Below are 26382 nucleotides of genomic sequence, written 5' to 3' on the forward strand. Positions count from 1 at the left end.
GAAGTACAATAAGATTGGAAAGTGAGCAAGCAGAAGTGCGTTTTCAGAAAAATTTTATTTATTATTACCATTTTTTATTAATCATTAATTTTATAAATAATTCTGAAAAACACTATGAAACTATTACTTTTTCTTTGCAAAGTATACAAAGAAAAAGTATTGTAATAATAATTAAAAAAAAGGGGGTGGAGTGGAAATCGAATTCGTAATTTTGACGAATTTCCACATTTCAGAACGAAAAACATATTTTTCAAATTATGACAATTTGTCTGTCAATCCACCCGTCTATGAACACGATAATTTAGAAACCGCTTTGAGCAAGATGGATGGAATTTGATATTTCGCCTTTATTCCAAATTTTCAGATATGTCTTAAATTTTGAATGAAATTTTTCATAGGAAGTCTACCTGGTTGTCCGGCTGTTCGAATACAAGATAGCAATAAAACTAAGAGAGTTAGATGAGTAAAATTTGGCACACAAATTTAATATCTAAAGTGCAGACATATACCAAACTAGTAACCAAATCCGCCAAGTTATTGATCGCCTATTAGTTTGTAGTTTCACAAGCATGTAAATTCGAATGATTAAAAAACTTCAAATATATGATTGTTAATTATGTAATTATAATTTTGTGATTACAATTGTAATTATGAGTCATATTTTAGTTTTAAACGTGTATCAAGGAAAGGTGTACAAAATATATATAATACTAATCCGGCACTTGTGTATTAATCGCATCTCAATGATAAATCGCCAAAAGCGTACTCTAATAGGCGGCTCTTTCGAAAATATTGTTCGCAAATGGCGTACGGCAAATCACAAGTACATTTATAAGAGACTATGCAAGAAACTTTTAGGGATTCCACCCTTACCGGTTTTTCCATAAACTTATGACCAGACAACTGCCCTCAGATGAAATAAAAATTTAATTAAAAAATCAATAGATTAAATTCTAAAAACATTAAAAGAGTGCACTGTCGTTAAAAAAATGTAAATATTCAAAAAAGCTGGAATTAAACACACAAAAAGTAGAATAGAAAAAACGATTACAAAACTACATTTTTACTAATTTGAAACAAGTCAAGTTAATTGAAAGCAAGCAAAAGCAATTTTTTTTTTCATCAATAGCACCCACACGCACAATTACAGTGGAAGGTATTATACGAATTGTAACCGCATCGTAATCTAAATCATGCTGCTTAAACATCGTCATTAAAACCATGGCAACAGTAAACGCATGAAGATGCGAGCAACGTTTTCGTGTAATATTTACATGAAGCGAGTCATTGCAACGAGCCTAAAATAAATTTTTTTGTCGGAACGAAAAGCTCAAGCAAATAGGGTGGACGAGAGTTTAATGTTCTAAATTTAACCTGTGTGCGAGTTAAACATCTTATTGATCTAGTGTCGAGTTGGCAAGCTTGTGAAACGTTGAGGTAAAACTTTATGAAAAGAGGAAGCCTCATTACTGCGACAGAAATTAATTATTAAAAGCATGACGAAGACAGAGTTCATGAAAGTAGAATGAAAGGGTTTCCTAAAGCGTTTCTCTAGAAGAAAAGGGAACTGGCACTAAATGCAGATTTTCACAGCTTTTTTTTTTTTTTTTTTTTTTTTCGCCTTTTCATAGGGTGTTGTCGTATATTTTTAAAACGATTATTTAGCTCTGATGTTATTGTGAAATAATACTATTATTTTCTCTGATGTTATTGTGAAATAATACTATTATTCTCTCAGATATTATTGTGAAATAATAGTATTATTCTCTCGGATGTTATTGTGAAATAATACTATTATTCTCTCTGATGTTATTGTGAAATAATACTATTATTCTCTCTGATGTTATTGTGAAATAATACTATTATTCTCTCGGATATTATTGTGAAATAATACTATTATTCTCTCTGATGTTATTGTGAAATAATACTATTATTCTCTCTGATGTTATTGTGAAATAATACTATTATTCTCTCTGATATTATTGTGAAATAATACTATTATTCTCTCTGATATTATTGTGAAATAATACTATTATTCTCTCTGATATTATTGTGAAATAATACTATTATTCTCTCTGATGTTATTGTGAAATAATACTATTATTCTCTCTGATATTATTGTGAAATAATACTATTATTTTCTCTGATGTTATTGTGAAATAATACTATTATTCTCTCAGATATTATTGTGAAATAATAGTATTATTCTCTCGGATGTTATTGTGAAATAATACTATTATTCTCTCTGATGTTATTGTGAAATAATACTATTATTCTCTCTGATGTTATTGTGAAATAATACTATTATTCTCTCTGATATTATTGTGAAATAATACTATTATTTTCTCTGATGTTATTGTGAAATAATACTATTATTCTCTCAGATATTATTGTGAAATAATAGTATTATTCTCTCGGATGTTATTGTGAAATAATACTATTATTCTCTCTGATGTTATTGTGAAATAATACTATTATTCTCTCTGATGTTATTGTGAAATAATACTATTATTCTCTCGGATATTATTGTGAAATAATACTATTATTCTCTCTGATGTTATTGTGAAATAATACTATTATTCTCTCTGATGTTATTGTGAAATAATACTATTATTCTCTCTGATATTATTGTGAAATAATACTATTATTCTCTCTGATATTATTGTGAAATAATACTATTATTCTCTCTGATATTATTGTGAAATAATACTATTATTCTCTTTGATATTATTGTGAAATAATAGTATTATTCTCTGTGATATTATTGTGAAATAATAGTATTATTCTCTCTGATATTATTGTGAAATAATACTATTGTTCTCTCTGATATTATTGTGAAATAATACTATTATTCTCTCGGATATTATTGTGAAATAATACTATAATTCTCTCTGATATTATTGTGAAATAATACTATTATTCTCTCGGATATTATTATGAAATAATACTATTATTCTCTCTACTATTATTGTGAAATAATATTATTTTTCATTCTGATATTATTCTCACGTATAAATCGTATTATATGTGAGTGATCAAGTATAACATATGAAAATAATATTTTTTTTCTTTCTTCTGCAGCAAATCGTCACAAAATATTAAATTGTTTATTTCACTCACAAGCTTATTTTCAATAAAAAACACGTAAAATTTTTATCAATTTTTTTTTTCACTAGTGCGCAAATGTATAACAGATTTTAAGCTATGCTGATATAATGGAACTTGACTAATTCAAATGCTTTTAACTTTATACGTCATTCTATGAGTTATATTGACATCAAGTTATCACTATTTCATACTTACAAACTGAATTTAAATCATTCAAACACTCAAATTTGATACAATCTATACTTATAATAAAGCTCAATGTGTGTGTGTGTGTGTGTGTGTGTTGGCGCTCTACAGGCCAGGTCATTTGACATACAGCTATCAAATTTGGTACATGTATACCTTAGAGGTCAGGAATGTGCACCTGGGGTCCCTTTTTTTGAAATTTTAATTAGAATTTTAATTATTAATTAAAAACTAACTTTCCCGCCAAAAAAATCTTCCATTATCCCCAGCGCCAAACGAGAAAGGCTTCAGTTATTTTTTCTCCCAACAGTAATGAGGCTAGGGTTAACATTTTTCGGCGGATTATTTCAAACGATTCTGTTTATTTTCTTAATGTTTGATGCATTTAAAATTAAACATTGTTAATTAATCGATCCTTCAGATTCATTCTGAAGAACTTTTGAATAAAAATAAAACAGAATAAAGGAAATTAAAAATTTCTAATCCGCATAGTGTTACCCCAACTAGCGTAGAAAAAAAATCACGTATTTGCGTTACGTAACTGGCGTTGAAAATTCACGCATGCGCTTTGTGTTCTGAATTCCGCATTGTGTTGACGAATTATTATCAACCGATGCGGACTGGATTTAAATTTTTTTTAGGTTCGTTGCATGTTTTTGTAATTAAAATGTATTTATGTTAGTTATATATTTTTTGTATATGCTTATAGTTTTAAGTGCATCGTTTTTTAAGTAGTTTTTAAAACCTGTTTTAAACCGTCTATTTTAAACGATTCGTTTCATTTTCTTAGTGTTTGATGCATTTAAAAGTAAACATTGTTAATGAATCGATCTGCTCATGATGAATCTAAGAAAATTTTGTTGACAAATTCTTGAGATAATACGTAAATTGAAAAGGATATTCTTTAGTGCCCATAAAGTTTAAACGCTGAGTGACTCTATTTTCATTAATCAGATTATAAAAAAATTCTTTGTTTCAGTAAAAAATATTATTATATTAATTGCAGATTAATTCTTTCCACTTTAATTTAAAACATAAATTCTACGGGTGTTAACAGAAAATTAGAGAGATACATATTACCTTATGACTGAAGGCCTTTATAATATTATGAGTGAATTATATGACTATCAAAATTTGAAGTTTTAAAATATTTTGCTGAAGAATCTATTAAAGTTGGAATTGCATAAAATATTTAATTATTAAAATTTTAACGAACATTAAGATTGGCGAACCGGCTGGTCGCCAAAGGCGGCTAGTAATTATATAAAATTCACAAAAATCTCCATTTTTCAAGGAATTAATAATACATTCCCGAAACGGATGTTATCATATAATTAGATAATGTGTTATCATTAATTCAAATTCACAAATAATTGATACTTTTCTCTGGTTCTTTATATTTTCCATTAAGATAATGCTAAAATTTAGTCCATGATTCAGAATTATTTCAATTATGCATTAATAATACATGCCTGTAATGGAAATTATCATATAATAAAATGATAAAGAGAGCAAAATAGTTACAGGGTTGATTGAAATTCACCAAAAATTCATAATTTTCTTTAATTCTTACGACTTTTCATTTAGATAATGCTAAAATATAGTCAATGATATGTGATTATTTCCATTACTATGTAGATAAAACTAAAAAACACAAAAAAGCAAGTATTTCTTTTATTTTTAATTGTTTTCATTAGTTAATTATGTCAGTACTATCTAATCTATGATATTGATTTTTTATGCCTTTAATTAATACTCAGTTTGAAATGCGGTGCAAAGCATCAATCAAAAACACAATTAAAATTTAAAAAATCTTTAATTGTTTGAACACATTAGAAACAGAATTGTATCCACTATTCTGTAGTTTTATTGTACAAGTGTTGTACTCAAAATGCTGTAAGTCGATTATTTATTACAATCGGCCATTCATTAACTAAAATGAATATTTTTGTAATTTTTAAATTATAATAAAATTTATTAAGGTTTATTTATTAATTTTGCAACATTTTTATACCACTATGCAAAGTATTCTAAAAATCTTATATCTCCTGCAGTGTCAATAATGTAAAATACAGCATATTGGGTACAATTATTACATCTTTCTACTGGATTGATGCATCCATTAGAAAAAATCCCGCCTCTCGAAACACAATGTTCCCTATTCCCTAAGGGGAATTGTTAAGATATAAAAATGTCGATTAATCTAAGAATCCTTAATTCATCTTCCCAAAACAATTACCTTTGCATACTTATATAATTTCACAAAAAATCAGAGGCGCAGGATTAGTTTTACTTTTTTAAAACTAAATAATATAAAGAACGAAAAACAAAACGTTGCCTTTCACCCCCTATCCCCCTAAGAACCAATCATCCTTGAGGCACCATCGTACAAAATATTTAAAGAACCTGACTGCATCAGCAATACGGACAATGTAAAAAACACAATATAGGACACAAAACGCTGTTACTACTTCTTGCTACTAAGCCACTGACTCATTCAGAAAAGAATTACGCTTTTATAAACAAAACCATCTCTGACACCCCTAGGGGGAATTGTGAAGATATAAAGATGTCGCTGGTTGTTGTAAGTGTTCTTAATTATATCACAAGTGTTCGGAAACGTGTGGCTGTAAATCAGGATTAATACACAGAGGGAACGAGAACAGGTTTGTTACATTTGGACAGATACATACTTCTTGACAGTTTATGGCCAAATTATTTAATCAGCTGAGCATGATACAAGAATTTATAAGTCCTAATTCTGTAAAGATCAATTATACATCGTAATTGACGGAAACAAATGGTCGGTCTTATCAAAATTAATGGCAAACATTTTAAATGTACGTGTACTAATATATACTAATAGTACAGATGAATGTGTGAGTGTGTTGGCTGTACAGGCCAGATCGTTTGACTTACTACTAGAAGGCCGCGGTGACCTGGTGGTAAGGTCTCGAATCCCTTCTATTGCATCTAGGGATTGCAATACCGGTATACCGGGATACCGAATACCGGTATTCTGAGCCATTTGTACAATTTCGTAATACCGGTATTCACATGTTTAAATACCGGTTTTTCGGTATTTACTAGAAATTTTTTAAATTCTCTAAACTATAAGTTCAGGGATCGCCAACATAGCAAAATAGTATACGTTTTTGTTTTTATGTCTCCCTAACGGGCGAAATTAATTAGCTTATTAATGGCTTAATTAATTGCTTAAATCTAAATGGATTAAAACATGGATTATCCCTGAAAGAAGATATTGTATCCATAACGACTGATGGAGCAACAATTATGAAAAAAGGTGGAAAGTTGATTGGTGCAAATCAGTAGTTGTGCTATGCACATGGAATTCAATTAGGAGTAATAGATGTATTATATCAAAAAAAAAAAAATAAAGAACAGAAGAATCCAAATACTGTGGATATAGAAATTTCGGATTCCAACTTTCAAAAGAGTAAGAGTGAGAGTGATATTGACAATGAAGATAATGACAATGTAATTGTTGAAGAAGATATTGCTAATGAAGATGAAATATTAACCCATCAAGAATTGCTTCCTATAATTTATAAAGTTCGAAAAATTGTTAAGATATTTAAACATTCCCCTGTAAAAAGGATATAATACTAAAATATAAACTAACTGAAAATAAAACAGAATATATGTTCATATTAGATTCTAAAACACGTTGGAACAGTTTACTCCTAATGATGGAACGATTTTTGAAACTGAGAAATCCAATCCAAACAGCAATAATCGACTTAAACCTGTAAATTAATTTTTCAGATAGTGAATTCGACTTAATATCCTGAACTATATCAGCTCTACTTCCAATAAAACTGACTATTGAGGCATTATGTCGGAGAGATTCTAATTTATTAACAGCTAATGCAACAATAAATTTCATGTTGCAGTCACTGAAAGAACAGCCCACATCACTATCTGAAGAATTATATATTACATTGAAAAATCGCACAGAAGATAGGCATACCAAAATAGAAAATGTCTTATGGTATTTACATAATTATAATGATTTTAAAAATGAAAAAGAAGAAAAGAAAATAACCAATTCAAATCTGATTAAGTTTAGAGTAAATTTTCTTAAAATAATTTACCCGCAACCCTATCCACATTCAGAAGAATTCGGTTCAATTATCGAAGATTATGATGTCACTACTGTCGATAGTGAAAAGGAATTGTCTCTTGAACAAAAATTAGAATTAGCGATAAATGAAAAAATTTCAACGAACCAAAATACAATACTGAAATCAGCTATATCCAAAACCATCCGACTAGAAATCGATTTATTCGAAGATGAGGGATTTAGAGGTAAATACTTGGAAAAAGTATATCGCGCCTTTCTAACAGTACCACCAACTAGCGTAGATGCCAAAAGAGCGTTTTTGACAGCTGGTAATTTTAAACAAAATTACTTTTCAGGCTTAATGACAGTACAATTGATGCATTATGTTTTTTAAGATCACATTTCAAAAATTTGTAATAGTACCCCAGACCGAATAGTGATATTTACACTTTTTTTTGTGATTTAAATAAATAAGATGTTTCTTTACTTTTTTTGTGATCATATACTGTTATAATTTATAAGTTACAAATTATTTTTTGTGATATTTACACTCTCTAACAAAACTGGCAAATAAAAAAAAAGAAACACCTGTGTTTCCTTTCTTTTTCCAAAATTTCTAATACCGGTATTAAAACCGGTATCCCGGTATTAAGATTTAAAAAATACCGAATACCGGTATTGAAATTTTGGTCCGGTATTGCAATCCCTAATTGCATCTAATACCTGCTAGTCACTATTATCTTCTCTCTTTAAGCAACAAAATAATGTTTGAAAACTCCTCTTTTAGCCCACGCAACGATTTTTAATACATGCATCATATATTCGAGTTTTTGTCTTTTGAACTCGTTTACAACAGGTTCTTTTGCTTCCGTATATGGCTCGTAGCCGATTCTCAGATTCAAAATTAAGTACCTCACAGTCTAATAAATCTCTACTAATAACAAAAATGAATGTGTGTGTGTATATGTTTGCGCTCTACAAACCAGACCATTTGACCAGAACTACCAAACTTTGCAAATTTTTTAAAGTTTAATTAGATATTACATTAATTAAAAATTTAAGATTTTCTCGCCATAACCACCGAAAAAATTACTGTACAAAAAAAGTTTTTACACCATTTTAAAATTTAAAAAATTATCTTTTTAATGGTATCAATTTATTATAATCGTGTAAATGTTTCCTGCTTTTTGGTAAATTAAAAAAAAATTGTTTTATTTTTAATAATAAGTTACATTGTTGATCTGAAAATTCATACTGTTTTCACCGTTTCATCAAATATTTAATCGCAAGATCTTTTTCGAATTGTTGAAAGCAGAATGATTTAATATGGAATCATTATTCCATTTCATATCTGTGTAGTTTGCGAGATGACTAAAAAGAGAATTTACGATTTCTCAAAAGATAGATGAACAGAAAAATTGCGTTTTTAATAGCGTTATGACGTCATGGGACTGATCTCCATTAAGGATCTTCATGTATATAATGAACAGGATGCACGTAAAAATAACGCATCATAACATAATGTAAATATATCTACCCAGCTGTTAACACGGTATTTACAAAACGAAGAGAGCCAGATATAAAATTCGACATACAGATTTAATATCTGAAGTGTACACAATTGTCAAATTTTGAACCAAACTCTACAAGAGATTAGCCGTCTGTCGGTCTGTACTTTCAGGAGTATGTACAGGCGACAACTCCAAAACGCAATGGCTTAAATTGGTATGTGATGGCTGTACCAAATTTGGTCAAAATAAAACATAGAACCCAGACGGACGCTACAGATTTCTGACTCTACAATGTTAGTTTATATGCTTATACATGTCATACAGATGCTCACAATGTAATTTATCAATTTTTTCCTTTTCAGTAATCTCATTTCCCTGTAAGTTCAACCCATAATCACCATTTGTTTAGGTATTCTTGTCCCCTCCATCCAATTATTACTTGAGGGCCGCGGCGGCCTGATGGTAAGGTCTCGGCTTCGGAACCGGAGGGTTTCAGGTTCGTGACCCGATTCCACCAAAGAACCGTCGTGTAAGGAGGTCTGTTGCACGTTAAATCCGTCATGACCAAACATCCTCCCGCTGGTTTGGTGTGGTGTGGAGAGGGGGGTGCCAGCTCAGGTGTTGTCCTCGTCATCTGACCGCGGTTCAAAATCACGAGGTCCGTCCCAAAATAGCCCTAGTGTTGCTTCAAACGGGACGTTAATATAACCAAACCAGTTATAACTTCACCAAAAATTGAATACAGGCGTGTAGGATTTGACACCGACGGGATTCACTCTGGAGATCCCTGGATGGTTTGTCATCTCTTTATCTCTTTCCTTCCTTCCTTTCTTTCCATCTTGTTGTTCATCCAACTGGTTAGATAACTTAGGCACCGGGGCACAGGATGACGTTATGTTATGCATCAAATTTGGTATGTGATTCTATGACTACAACTGAAGTCCCACGTCAAATTTTCTTTTCAAATGATTGATAAAATTGCGACACAAACACAAATTCCATCACCGAACATTATGAACCACATGCCAGGGATTCATAACTAAAAAACTCGCCAACGATCACACGATAGATTCATGTAATAACGTAAAATTCTCGCCAAAGGTTTATATTTTCTAATTATTGTACGCTAATGTGATGCAAGGCGTTATTTGGGATAATAATTTTATTCGTAATTATGCGAGAAAGCTTTAGGAAGACCACTATCACTGCATTTTAAATCTTGTTGTGTACGCGCTCTAATTTTACAAAATCGAACAAAATCTACAGATTTAAAAGACTTGCAAATAAACATCCATCTATCTTCGCTCTTTATATGTATATGCAGAGATAAAGAGACAGAGATTGAATAAAAAAATATCCACACAGAAAGTATTTTAAAATGCCAAACTTAAAAAAAGTTTCAAATCTACCAAATTACGTAACTAAAAATAAACCGGAAAGCAAATACGAAAACAAAATGCGATAACAAAATACGCCGGATCTGTGACATATTCTGACACCCTACCTAAACAATCGCTAACAGAATCATACCACGCACAATCAGCAACAAAAACACCCGGTGTGTCGTATCGCAATGCCTATTCCTGTCAGCAAACTAAGAAGGTTCCATTTTTTCCTTCCGAGAATTCCACAAGATAATTCTGCCACCCTCTACTGATCTCCCCTCTCTCCTGCAACCCCCTCAGTCACAGCGAGAACGGATGCAGAGGTTGACAGCGACAAGCACGGCGTCATGTGACAGGTTTTTGATTGCTGCCTCTCTGGTATCTGTATTCCTCAGCAAGCCGAGATCCGGTCCTCTTCTGGCACTGGTACATTGTACCACCAGATACCAGGGGCGCTTCCTGTTTGCATCCTTAAATTTACATTACCACCCACCGAGTACTGTAGAATGGAGGCTTCCAATACAATGTAACGCTGAAGTGAGGAATAGTCCATTGTGTTGTACATTATGGTTTAGGGGGAGAGGTTTGAAAATAGTTCATGCAGAGGGTGTGAAAGTTGTTCGTAGTATAAAGCAAATAACACAGGGTTCACAAATTCATTCCCTTTCGAAAAATTATTCAGTGAATAAACGTTTTTGCGACCTCAGATTGTAGATGTAACAAAGTACGAAGTAATAAATAACGAAGTGAAAAATGAATTTTGTAGAATTTTGAAGAACCATAATTAACTAATTTAATCATGTTACTAATCTAAGTTAATTATATTAACAATCATTATTATGATTCTATTAGATACTTGCATGCATTTTGATCATTTTTTCAATTTAAAGAAAAATTCGTACAATATATATCATTCAAAGTATTTTTCATAATTTTTAACAATTTTTTTCCCCCTTTTCGTCCAATAAGTGTTGTAATCGACTGTTTTCGAATTTTTTTGGTCCTCCAGGCCGTTCTTTGTCATTGACATCGAAATCACCACACTTTCGTTGAAACCAAAACCGACAATTGGGATATGACGGAGCAACATCACCATAAGTTTCTAAAAGTGTCTGATGGACTTTGGCAGCAAAAAAAATATCAAAAAAAAAAAAAATGAATGCCGAAAATGCAATTTGGAGCGTTCCATAATTGCAACTAATACTTTAGATAAGGGAACTTAATGCAAGAAATTCTGAAATAACACGCTAAGAAAGAGGAAAACATATACCACAGAAATAACAATAATAAAATATATATTTCAGTGGCTATTAAGATTTCGAAGTTACCAAAATACAAACGAGACATTTTTTAATATACAAATCATGATTCGAAAGTTATTTTCCATAATATTTTATCATTGTAAATTGTAAAGTACATTTGACATTTTTGCAATTGCAATGTTAGTAAAACCTGCCTTTAAAAATAATTATTTTATCGTCATTTTAAAAAATAATAATCATAAGTTTATCGTCATTTTAAAACCTTTTGTTATACATTATTTTCGAAGCTAAGGAAGGGATTCGAAAGCAATCATTATTTACGGATATTTACAAGATTTCAAAATTTAACAAAATATTTATCTACAATTTAAAAAAAAAAAACAATAACTTTTAACATATTTTGGATAATTAGCAATTTTTGACAACGAGAAATGTTCACATAGATTATTGCTTTTAAAGGATATTAAATTATTAATATGGAATGCATTTCTTGAAAAAAACATTTAATAGGACTGAAAAATATGAATTGAAATGAGTCAATCTACAACTTTAAATCACTGCATACATGTGCACAAGTAAAAACTGCTGTATATTACGAAACAAAAGGGGATATGAAAATCTTATTAACATCCACGGAGAGCAATTTCGTTTAACAATTTTAACATTATCAAAAGCATGCGATCAAATGTTTTGATGAATAAATATGAATTTCACCATAACATTAAAAACATTGTTACAGATTATATATCAGATTAAATTTTAAAATTTATTAAAAATAAAAAATATATACAGAAAAATCATATTGTATATGAAATACATATCATTAATAAAGTAATTTTTTAAAAAGATAATGCAAAACTGTTTTTGTGATATAATAGTTTTGGAGGACATTGCCGCATTGAAGAAAGACAGTTGAATCTCCATGGCCGATTGGTCATGGCACTGGTCTCATAATCAAGTGACCGTAAGTTCGAATCCCGCTAGAGATAATGTGATTGATAATATATATAAATATTTAATCCCTTGATTTTATGTTTTCCTTTATTTCATGTTCCAGAAGATACTGGAAATTTCTTTAGTTTACCAGACAAGTGTTCTGGAACTTTCCCTATTAGTTATAAAAGCAGAAGATTTGTCAGTTACCGTGTTCTCAGTTCAGCGTTGAGTTAATAAATTGGTTTAGCTCTACTTCTTGTGTGTATCATTGAGTTCCACACTAAAGCACCTACGTGACAATATGAACACCCATTCCTGAAAGCAAGTCATTAAGATTACTCATTTGGCGACGGTTTAGCCAATTTTCTTGCTTGATTAAACTTTATTTGGCGTCTATTTGTATCATCGTATTTTGGAATCTTTGGTGAGCTTGGCGAGCCATTTCTCGATCATTTCTAATAATATCTTGCAATTTCATAAATTAGTTAGGAGAAGTGCAGCTATAAAAACGCCCAATGAAGCAATCGGAAACATTTGTTTACATTTGACTGCTGCCATTCGACACTAAGTAATTGGTGCGATTTCTCTGACATATATATGTATAAAGATATTTCTATAAAAATAATACAAATTGACACCAAAACAACATTCCTCCACGGAATTCATTTTTACCTTAGTTAAAAAAAAATTACCTAAATCTATGCTTTAAATTAAATTGAACATTAACTTGTTAGATAACAAACAAATATGAGAAATCTCGCTTCATTGGCCAAAAATATTACATAATACATAAATTTCCTTCAAATTAAAATAAAATGGGACGACATATAATTTATTCTGGAACCTTCCAACCGACCCAAGCTCTTTCAAAAAGTTTTTGCGAGGCCCCGACTAAGTCACGCAGCACGTGCCCACAATAATGATAACAAAACACCGAGTGGGTCATAGTGGAGCGGCTTAGTGTTCGCCCGAATTCCAGACCTAATATCACTTGACTTTTATCCGACTTGATTTACGCGGAGAAGATTAATGATGTGCACCATATGGGAAAAATGAATCTGTCATGTCTGTCGCCCGGCTGATTCCACTCCCAGACTGCAAGAATATAGGTTAGATCTGTGTGTTTAGCAGTTGTCAGCATATTAAACATTAGTATTTGTGAAGTATTGTTATGGCGACCACATTTCATGAGCCTATATTTGAGACAGATGGTAACATACAGATTATACTCATACAAACACATTGCAGAATTGTAACATCACCCTCACATTGGGAATAGAAATTAACATAAGGGTGTTTGAAAGTATGGGGTGGTTGCATGTTTAAGATATCTCTTAATCTAATTTAAGTCTTAATTGATTTCTTAATTTTTATCTTAATTTAATCCATATTAACTTCATTCGAAAATGTTCTCTTATTTCCTGATCCAATTCCCACATTTTATTTAATTAATTCTACACGCGCTCCAGGAAACTGATGGGGTCAACAGATTCCCACGCTCAGAGGGAAGGGATAAAAATCCTTAATGCTTACAACATTTCTTTAAAGATACCTAAATTTCCCTTTCTTAAGACTTCACGTGTCAAAGAAATCCCTATCAAAATTTCATTATAAAATCACTGAGGGAAAAATTTCTGTCCCTTGAGCTCTTTTACTCTTGTGTTGCGATAGAGACTGACATATGTTTTACCACTTATTCTTGTACATAAATTGTGCTACCCAGGATGGAATGAATCGAAGTTAAAAATATCCAAAGTGTCTTTTCTTTGGTCACACAACTGCTTAAAAATATATGTTTGCATGTATGTTAGTGTGTGGGTATGTGTAAAATATATTTGAGCAGATGCCTAGCCAAGAAGAAGAAACTTTTGAAATTTTGAAATTTGATTTATTTTACTACGGGGGCATTTAGTACAAGAAGCGATGATAATGTTGATGTCCGTTTACATCGTGATAAAGAAAGAAATTTCCCCCCTCAGTGATTTTACTATGATTTTGATTTCTTTGATACATGTCGATTTAGGAAAGGAAATAATAGGTATTTTTAAAAGAATGTAATAAGGATTCAAGATTTTTATCGCTTCACTCGAAGAGTGAAAAAATGCTGAGACTAGCAGTTTTATAGAGCGCATGTAGAATTAATTAAATAAAAAGTGGAAATTGGATCAGGAAATAAGAGAACATTTTAGAAAGAAGTTAATTGAGATAAAAATTAGGAAATTAATTGAGATTTAAATTAGATATTAAGAAATATCATTACATATATTTATAATAATAAATTTGCGGGTTTTTTTTTTTTTTTTTTTTACACAAAAAGTTTTAAAATGTTAGATTCTTCAAAATACCAAAGATCAAGGTTTTTTTTTTTTTTTTTTTGACGATCATACAATAGTTTACGTTTGCAAACTTCTTATACATGAAAATAGAAATGCATCGAAACCCGATTTTAACTTTATTAAAAAAATCATGATATAAAAAAAAAAAACGGCAAACAAACCCAAAGATAGAAGAGAAAGATTTTCGTTTTGCGACATGCCAGTATCCTTTTTTGCCATATTAAGACACAAAGTACCATTCTCCAAAACGCAAAATCGAAAACGAACGCAATCTCTTTACGCAAAATCGAAAACGAACGCAATCTCTTTACGCAAAATCGAATTCATGACTTCCAACAGATTAATTATCAAATCCTAAGATGCAGAATTTGTACAAATAAAAATGCATAAATATATTTTTTTTAAAAATTTTATAAAAAAGTTCATTTTCCAGTTTTTTAAAAACGCAACAACCAAAACCAAGGATAGGAAATTAAGATTTTTTTTCGTAATATTCCCGCATTCACTTCGCTACCGACATGAAGTACCAAATAACTTGTTTAACAAAATCGGATGCACGATTATAGCAAAAATTTGTTCCAATACCCCACAGGGACAGAATTTGGTGTACATAAAAATGCATTCAAAATCTTTTCTAATTTTATTAAAAAGAAACTTGATATTATATTTAAAAACGGCAATCAAACCCAGCGATAGAATTGATAGTTTAAAGATTTCTAACAAGAATTTTTCAAAATCAAAAGTACAACATTCATGAATATAAAAATAAATTAAAATAAAAATGTATTAGTAATGTATAAAATATATTTCAATTTTACTAAAAGGAATCTTGATCCTAATTTAAAAAAAAACTGCAATAAGTTTTATTGCAAGGATAAGAAAGGAAAGTTTTAATCTTATAACATAGCAACATTCTTTCTGCCATATTTCACATGACTCAAAACAGAAATCACGGCACAAAATCAGATTCGATCGAATTGGTTCAAGGATTCACAGATCCAAGGATAAAAATAAAAACGTATTAAAAACAATTTTAATTTTATTAAAAGAACGTCTAATATAGTTTTTAAAGAAGCGGAATCAAAATCAAAGATTAAAAAGTAAAATTTCCGTTTTTATAAAACAGCAATATCTTTCCTGCCGTTTTCTACATGTATCACTCTTCAAAATGAAAACTTCGACACAAAATCAGATTGAAGATTTCTAATGGGAATTTTCAAATTCAAAAGTTCAGAATTTATAAATTTAAAGATAAATTAAAAATCGATTTTAATTTTATTAATAAGAATATCTATCATAATTATCGAATTCAAAAATGGCAATTACAGGCAAGGATAAAAAAAAGTAAGATTTTCATTTATATAACGAGCCAGTATCTTTTCTGCCATTTTGACAAGAAGTACCACTTTTCAAAACGAAATCCTCGATACAAAATCAGATTCAAGGTTTCCAAATCCAAAAGTACAGAATTTATAAAGATGAGTTAAAAATCGATTACAATTTTATGAAAAAGAATATCTACCCTAGTTATTGATTAAAAAACAGCAATCAAAATCAAAGATAAAAAGGTAAGATGTTCGGTTTTTATAAAATGGCAGAACTCTTCAAAACGAAAATCGCGACACAAAATCAGATTCAAAGTTTCAAACAAGAATTTCCAAATCCAAAAGTATAGAATTCATAAATATAAAGATGAATTAAAAAAATTGATTTCAATTTTATTAACAAGAATATCTATCCTAATTATAGCGAAGGAAAAAAAAAAAAATTAGATTTTCATTTTTATAAAACGACAAAATCCTTTCTGCCATATTTTACATGATGTAACACTCAACGAAACGAAAACCTCGACACAAAATCGGATTCAATTCCGAAATATACTAAAAACGATTTAAATTTGATTAAAAAGAAGTTCAATCCAAATCTCTAAAAAAGCAGCAATCAAATCTAAGGATAAGAAAGAAAAGATTTTCATTTTACAGCCTTGAGTCTCTTGTCAACCAGACTTGACTTAAAGTATCGCTCAACAAAAAACGAAAACCTCGACATAAAATCGGATTCAAGATTTCCAACGGGATTTCCAAATCCAGAGATTCTGAATTCTCACTCATATTGCATAATGCTGAGAAGTGAACGCAAAAGAAAACGTTTGGATGGGGAGAACTGAACCACTCCACTGAACGCCCCTTATTCACCGAGAAATCCGAAAACGTGATCGTCGAAAAAGAACTATTTCCGAGACGAACGTCAGAACAGCCAACGTCCGAAGCACGATCCGTAGCTTTCTACACCTAACAAATGTACAGCTATCATGTTTTAAAATCAAGATGGAGAGACAGGTAGAGGGGGTGCCTCCGGAGAGTATTCTACTCCAGAAACGAATGAGCGGTGAGGCTTTTTTTTTTTTTGGAAGGGGGTGGGAAAGCGTGCTTCAAGTTTCTGTTTGCTCAACGATGGCTTGGAATGCAACGCTTCATTCTTCCGCCGACATACAAAAAAAAAAAAAAAAAAAAAACTGTCACATGAGACATTTAGCATGTTTATTTTATTTGCTCCGTTTTGGGGCACAAACCGAATGATTTTCTGCTTTTAAATAATAAAAAGGAAACGTTAATTGGAAGCCCCATATCTATGTTCTTAAAAGCGCGATGAAAGCAAGGGGGGTGAGGGATCACCCCCCTTGCATTCAGGGGAAAATATGAGAAATTGTGATGCAGTTTTGCTACCTATACTTGTTTGCAGAAAATTCTGCAAAACTTTCGTTGTTCAACCGTTTTTATCCTACTAAAGTAAACAATATGCTTTAATGTATATTGCACAGGATATGCCAAAAATAGTCAGCGGAAAATTCTATTTACTGATACTTAATTTTTTTAATCGCCGTGCCCGTGCGTCATTCCTTTCCAAACCCTTCCATGATGAAATTTTATGTGAAATTTCGAAAACAATATTTATTTGTACAGTTTCTGTTAGAAAAAAAAAAAAACTTCGAGAAAGTCCTAAACAGAATATGAGGATATTTAGTTATGTTATTATTATTAGTTAACTTCCAATGTTAATAAAATCACGCAACATTGGAAGAAAGGTTTTTATTTGTGTATATGCAATACCAAATATTCTGCATAATTTTTTGCAATATTTTAGCAATTCGTAGATTCAATAAAAAAATCCTCATAGTAATAATAAAATATAAATAATAAATAAATAAATAATACTATAACTAAAGAAGCAGGCAATTCCCGCTGGTTTTTGTAGGAAAGTATAAGCGCAAATGGCACGTTAAAGCAAAAACGCAAGAAACATATAAGAAAAAAGAAAATGAATCATTTATTTAGAGGAACGTATAAAAATGCCTTTGTTTACAAAAATGTTTCCAATAATTTTTCAAAATCGTGACTATCACCAGCAATATATGCTTGAGAATATCACTAAGGAGTTTGGAATGCATTTTTTAAACATATTGTCGTGCCTATAAAATGTATACCAGTTATTACATAAACAATGCCGATGATGTGCTATTGTTGGTGGAGGCAATTTTGAACTTATATTATAAAATCTAGTTGCCATCGTCAACCAACCGGTGTATTGGGAATATGGGTGGTATTTGATTTCGACTAAATTTCTAATGCAATTTAATGTTTATGATTTCTTCAACAATTTGAAATATCATTGTGATTGCTATTATAAAAAACTGTGATTTCAATAGCTTTGCAACTGTTACGCATATTGTGTATACGAACCTTTTCTAACAAGTCTCAACGATGTTTAACCCTTTCTAGGGCCGTGGGAAGTATGCTTCCCACCAAATTTATCAATCTTTGTATGAAATTATATAGGTTGGTATAAGTTCTGACACATTTTTTTAGTTAAGTCAGAAACTTAGATGCTTCAGTTCTTTATCTCGGAAAAAATGATGTGTCTTGATTAATTACTTAATTATTAATTAATCAAATTAAATTTATCTAATAAGCTAAATGAATCCCTTTTCTTACTCTAATTTCAAGCCTAAAAATATTTTAACATAATATGACCAGAAAAAAATGGCCCTTTAAAGGATTAAAAAAATAACCGCCCTTCTTAATATTGTAAGAATTCATTTTTTTAAATCATCATGTAAATTGCGCAGATAATTCTTTTCGTAATTTTTAGCAGAGGAAATACATAAATATTTATAGTAGCAATGAAAACCGTTTAATTTTCATTGTAACAATGGAATATATTGTTCAAATTCATGATTTTTTTAAAAAAAAAATATCATAATTATAAACTTCTCCATGTCAATTAAATTAATAATATTAAAAATAATTTACTAAATTTTAAAATAAACACACAAATTATTTTGTGAGATAAATTTTTCGGTAGTTATTAACTAAAAACGGCAACAATTTTTTCTTTTTCTTTTTCTCGTATGCGTAGTATCGAGGAAGTATAAAATCGTCAAAAAATTCGAACACGAGATTTTGACCAATCTCTACGTTTTAGACTTGCCTGAGTTCGAAAAACAAATTTTTGAGAAATGTCCGTCTACCTGTACAAAAGTAAACTCAAAAACGCTTTGTGCCAGATACGGTTTGTTCAAATCGTTCAAATTTGGTATACGGTCTTTGCTCCAAATTTGCAGATTTCTATCAAATTTTGAATAAAATCTGTTCCGAGGAAGTCCGTCTGTCCGGCTGTTCCAATGTAAATTAACAGGACAATTACAAAACAAAGAGAGCTAGATAGATAAAATTTGGTACAGAGATTGAACAGCTATAGTGTAAACATCTGCCAAATTTTGAACCAAATACTACTGGTTGGCTCAGTCTCTACTTTCAGAAACATATAAATGCATGTAAAAAAATAATTCAAAAACGCAGTGACTAAAATGCATCAAATTTGGTAAGTGATTCTATGACTGCAAGTGCACATTTTTGTTTCAATCGATTGAAAAAAACATTTATATGGTCTACCACACCTTCAAATTTTGTTCTATGAATTTTGAAATAATCTCTATATCTCTATATACCTGTAACTAATACGCTATAGAGTTCATTATGTCCTGCTATTGACACCCAAAAACTAAAAACATCACCACATAGTAACAACCCCCCCGGAATTAATACCCATTGTTCCATCCCCTCATGTCGCAACCATTTCATTTTCAGCGTCAATGCAAAAATCTACCCCCTCTCGAACAATTTATTCATCCTTTCCCGGAGTTAGGCGAGCAAAATCCGCTTGGCGTGGTAGCGAGCATTTAAAAAAAGAAGAAAAGTTCTGCGATTTAATGACGCGGCCTTCCATTGAATAATGGTCCGAAGTCATTTGCGCGCCAAATAAACTCAAACCGTCTTTTACGAGCCCCGACGAAGATGGGTGTATGGAGATCAATCGTAGCAGGACTGCGGCAATTGAAATCTATTTCAGGTTTTATGTGACGGTTTCTTGCGAAGAGGAATTGGAGGGTTTTCAGCAAGAAAATAACGCGTTGTTCGCTAACGGAGTGTGTGAATGTGCATTATTTAATAAGAAGTGTGATTGCGTCTCGGCTAATGATTTAAGGTTACTTTGCACATGGAATGGGTTGGTAGGGGGGGGGGGGAGACGGAGGAATACTTAGAAATGGCGGAAGTGTTTGTGTCTTGATTTATAAGAGGTTTCGAGAGGATATTTTTTAAGTGTTTATTAAGAATTTAGCGACGTTCTGGAAAGCTTTTGATGTTTGTTATATAGAGGTTCAATTAATATTAAGATTAATTATTTACTTTGGTAATTTTAAACGTTAGACAGCTTGCCTGCAAATGCTTTGATATTTTTTGTATCATTATCTGATTGGAACATATTAACTGTCAAATAACTCAATGAAGTATGCAGACACTGTGGCAAGCTAATTTCTTATTTTTTTATTTACTCATTTTCACTACATAAGTTTTAATTTTTCATCGTTTAATAGAATATTTAAGCATAAAATGATATCTTTTTGGAGATTAGTAACATGTAAGTAGATTAAAATAATGAAATAAATGAATTTCCGTTTTTTTTTAATTTTGATAGTGATTATAGAATGATATGCTATCTGTAAATTATGTCATTCGACATGTATGATGCAAAAATCCATTTAAACGCTCTACAGAACAGACCACTGCAGCCAGAGCCAAAGAATTTAATCCTTAGTTACTTCTTAGGTAGTAAATGCTTACTAGAAATTATTTTTCAAAATTTAAATTAGATTTTGAACTAAAGATTAATCAAATTTTTAATGTTTTTGCCAAAAACTTTGAGGCACACAATAGAATAAAAAAAAAAAAAAAACATTTTGGCAACATTTTAAAATTAAAAAAATAATAATAATAAGATTTTCAGCCATATCAATTTTAGAACCATAAAATTTTTGGATAATCAAGATATTTTAATAATAAATTAAAATAATTTAGTAATTAATAAAGTAACGAATATTTTAAAAAATATTTTAAACCTATAATTTTTATTATTTTATACACACGCAAGCTCCAAACAAATTAAATACACTTTTTGTACACATAATTGCTGCTGCATAATTAATAGCAAATTTTGAAAATAAAAATAAAGGCAAACAAATTAAGCCTAACACATTATTTTGCTATGATGTTTCGAACAAGAGGTTCAAATCATCTTTAAAGATTTTATTATAATTCGCTGCCTCTCTTCTTTATTTTTACACAGTTCTTAACGTTGGATTGAATAACGACAATAATTCCAATTCACCGACATATGCTAGTAGCTTCATGTTTATAAAATTTTTAAAAAATACGGAATAAAATATAAATGTACTCACTTATCAATTTTTACAATGAAATGGCAATAATTGGTATTATTTGTGCAAATTTATAAATATTCATGATTTTAATTAAAAACAAAGAATTTTTAGGATATGATATATTAAGAATGTTGATATTTCAGCCATTTTATTTCTTCCATTAATAGTTTTAAAAAATTACTTTTAAATACTGATAATATTCTTTCTTTTTCTATTGCTTACCACACATTTTTGAACTATCTTTAAATTACTTCTAATTTTTATTTACTTCTTGAAGCTTTCTAATTGTCTTGAAGCTTTCTAATTGTTTTGAAGCTTTCTAATTGCATTTACACATGCACGAACACATAAATCAACAGTCAGACGATATGTAACAGATACGATCAAATACCTGATTTATACCTACAATTCAAGAATTTTGTGCCGAATTTCAACCATCAAACTCGTCGCTTTGAGTTATTTTGTTAGTATGAACAAAGACCAACACCTCATATGAAATCTCATTTGCTATTAAATATATAATCGAACAACAAAGAGATAATTGTACAATTGATTCAGATTCAAAATCTATACTTAAAGCTTTGGAATTTCTAAATGAATAAAAAAGGGAAATCTTAAACAATTTTAAAAATAAAATAATTAAGTATGACAAAAAAAATCATTGGTAAACGTCCACACAGCATAAACAGGAAATGAGAGAGCAACAAATTTACAAAGATGGCTACAGAAGCAAATGGCAAACAGATGGCTACAGATGGCAAAGATGGCACAAATTAAAACGAATTTAAAAGGTGGAAAGTAAATATCTATCATGACGGACGATCTATTTCCATAAAAGGTAGAGTTACAAGGACATTTTTTGATAAACGAAATCTAATGAGATTAAATGTGACTACTTTTTTTAATCAGATCTTTACTAGACTTGGTGAAGATGATAATGTCGTGTCCGAATTACGAAAATTCACTGACATGTGCTAGTAGCTAATGTCGTACCCGCGTTAAGCCGTGTTCCAACGACCGTGATGCCTGTCTAGTTTACTGACAACTAGACAGACATCAAAGAAATCCAGGAAAATGCAGGAGGGAGAAGCGTGCCTCGTCTGCAGGCAGACAGGTCGTAGGAACGCCGCTTTACGCGGAAAGGGGCTGCAGTAGCTTTTGCGGGAAAAAATCCCTTAGCACCCAAGGGCAAAAGCCTGACTTCTAGCTCATATGAAGATGACACTCACACACTCGCTAGCACAACGCCTTTTTACAGGAGTGCTCTTTCACACACCTCACAGATAGAATACAGGGGAAGAACAACCATGCCCGAACCAGGACTCGAACCTGGGATGCACATATAACAGGGAAAACGCTCTACCCTTAAGCCAGGACGCCGGCACTAGACTAGGTATTTTCAAAATATGCGAGAAAAAATTCTTTGGTGAGAGCGACAGGTGTAACTGTGGGACTGCTGAGAGAGGTACTCTGCGACCCTGCTCGTTTTCGCCGACCAGCTCCGATGTTGTCCGATACTGCGCCCCATGTTAGTTCCAGTGAGCAAGTTTTTAGACTTACAGGCCATTCAAAGTTGAAAGCTTAATATTTCCATGATGAGAATATGCATTTACCGATCGGCCTACTTTCGCTTCAAAGCACAAAACCCCACAAAGAGAATATTCTTTGCCAATATCTAAATAGTGTTTAAAATTTTCATGTTTCACCGCCGACGTAGCAACTTCCAAGATCAGTTTTTCTATTCATATTGGCAGATTCTCGTTTGGTCTTTCGGTATTTTATTATTATTATTTTTCCCTTTATCTAACATCGCTGGACGCCCCATTACTATTTAAAAAAACAATATAGGTTTAACACGTGTATTGCTTATGTATTCGGATGATTGTTAGCCGAAATTCGAAAATTTTCTGTTACTCGAAAAAGGTAAACAAGCCGGAAAGGTATTGATGAGTGTTGCCGCAAATGTTGTGTCCAAAAGTAGAATTAACAAATAATATTGTTTTAAACTCATTTGCTGAAAATTTGGTGTTAATGACAGCTTTACTTTTATTTTTATTTCACTATTTCATCGTCAAATGCAATACAAAGATTTAATATGACGTAACAACAATTTTCATTAAATATTTCAAACATTACTGGTAAAACAAACCTCAAATGTCACGGGTCAGATGACTCGCTATCTACCAATCACAAAATGAATAGAAGGCAATGTTTACATTAAATTTTTTTACATAATAGATAGATATGTATATTTTATGAACCTTTCTTGTCGAATTTCATGCACAATATACCATTTTGTTTAACTAGGAGAAACTGTCGAGAATTGAATAAATAAAAATATCAAATCTCATTCTTCCACTTCGCTAAATTTCTGTACCAAATTCTTGAAGTAGAATTTCATAATCAAGATAATTTTTTTCCAGACTAAAATAACGTGATAGTAATTAAATAAATATTATAATCATAGTTTTTAATTTAAAAAAATTATCTCTTAAAATTTTAAAAATAATACAATTTTACATAGTTGATTTCATTATTTTATAGTACTTTCTCAAAAAAAGCGATCAATAATTTTATAAAATGCAGATATATGTCCATAGCGACCAAACGATTACTTCAGCACTTACTTGTCAGTAACTCAAACTCCAGTTTTGTTTCGTAGCAAAAATGCCAGCAACTAATTTTTGCGCAGGTTAATCTGGGGAAAATTTAATAAAGGCTTTTTCCTCTTATAGCCAGGGTTGTAAACTGAGACGTGAGAAGAAAGTTTAGTGGATAAAAAAAAGTAATAATAACAAAACTAGCAAAAGGAAAAACTGAATTTTCTGTTGACACGTTGCAAATAAGATAAGGAAATGTTACGTGAAGTGCTATTGATTGAACGCCAGGCACAAAGCAAAGGGGTTCCAGTTTTAAAAGGTGTAAAGACAGCCACCTTTTTTGTTTTGTTTATCGATCGAGAAGTTCCCAAAAGAAGGTCGAGTTATTTTTATTAACTCCTGTTTTAATTTACTTAGAAGTTGAATCTTGTATCACTTGAAAATTCTAAAATTAACCACGTGTAGGGGCTTTTAAAAAGGTAAAAATCTATTCAAGCGAAAAATAAATGATTATTTTTCTTTTGTCGCTTATGAATAGTTAAAACTTATAGAACTATGAGGTTAAGTTTCGAAAAAAATGGAGTTTTATAAACTTTTAGGTTTTCACTTCTAATAAAACATTTTAGAAGTCTTTTATAAGAAATTGGTGACCAATTTGTTTATCTGCATATTCATTTCCTAGCTCTTAAACTATTAATTGTTAAGGTATTATTTATGTATTATTATGTATAATTAAATGTACTATGTTTTATTATGTATTGTAAATGCATTATTAAAAAACCGTAGTTTTATTACCTGACAATTTAGGAAATATTTAATTCGAGTAAACTATACTCGCTTTTGCATTTTTTTTAAAAAAAGGAATTGAAATAACTGTTAGATCTATTTTAATATGTTAATTCTAATGCCAAATTTGAGGAATTAATAATTTTGATAAATAAAAATTCAAATTTGGCAATTGTCTTGTGTTTTTACGACTAACAAAAATATCACTAAAAAAACTGCTACAATTACAAAAAACACCTGTAAAATTGAATAGGATTTTTTGTAAAATTTAAATGATTGTTAAAAATAATGAATTTTGCTAACTCTTAAAAAGCTTCTTTTTATTATTCTTAGTCAAATTATATAATAGAAACTAAACTAGATTTACAATAATTGCAAAACTATAATGAAAGTAAAAATCTGTAATCGAAAACAAATTAAAAAATAAATGCCAACTATCACAATAAAAAAATAATTTATAAACTTATCAATTTATAACTGTTTATACAGGAGAATGTGACATATTATACAAAATTTAATTCAATGAAATTTCTATGCGACTGAGAAACTTTCTGGGCAAACAAAAACGTTGCTTAAAAATAAAATAATGAAAATGAATAAATGAAAATAAAATACTAAATGATAAAAAAGAAATAATTATAAAAATAATAAATTAAAAACTTGAAAATACTGTCTAGTATGATTTAATGAAAAATAAAATTTAATCTCGACAACAGGGATTAAGTGAAATTAATATGTTTTTTATATTATATTGCTGCAAGTCATAAATACAGTCAAAATGAGCACCTCTCATAATGACTGATTCGCAAAACGAACAAAATGTAAAAAATGACTGTCTTAATGAGCGGTGTTTTGCAAAACGAGTGACAAGAAGACATCTTAATGTCACATGCAGGATTCTACTTATATCTCGGTTATTAGTTTGTTTAATATTTATTTGTTTATGTTTTTATTTTCAAATTAAGAACGAAACTGTAAAATATATAGTTAATTAAAGCGTTAAAAATATGCAAAGCCCTTTGATGGTTTCACATTGTGATATGGCGAAGAAATATTTCAATAACATAAACACAGCAGAATCACACATAAGCTTAGCCAGGAACTGCATTCTATGCAAGAGCAACAAAACTTTCTCACTTTTTAATTATGTCTTAATCAACTTTAGAAAAGTTAATAGCCACATTTCTCTTGTCTTGAAGAACATGTGTATCAAACTTCATAAAAATTGGATAAAAATTACATTGTACAAAATAATATAGAAACAAATAAAAATCTTTATTCATATAGATATAAAAAATATTAAAATTAAGACCGGATTATAATCTCCTCATTTTTTTTTATAGAAGAGGTTCTAAGAATGCCCTTCTAATATGCATTAACTGGAGTACGGCGTCAACTATTACCACAAAC

The 26382-nt window shown here is 30.4% G+C and overlaps 1 protein-coding gene across 1 annotated transcript in view; it reads right to left on the reverse strand.

Moving 5' to 3' along the window:
* Positions 1-26382, reverse strand: part of LOC129983819 (uncharacterized) — a 312959-nt gene that overhangs the window by 237776 nt on the left and 48801 nt on the right. The window lies entirely within an intron of this gene.

The sequence above is a fragment of the Argiope bruennichi genome, chromosome 9 (assembly GCF_947563725.1).
Source record: "Argiope bruennichi chromosome 9, qqArgBrue1.1, whole genome shotgun sequence".
Lineage (NCBI taxonomy): Eukaryota > Metazoa > Arthropoda > Arachnida > Araneae > Araneidae > Argiope > Argiope bruennichi.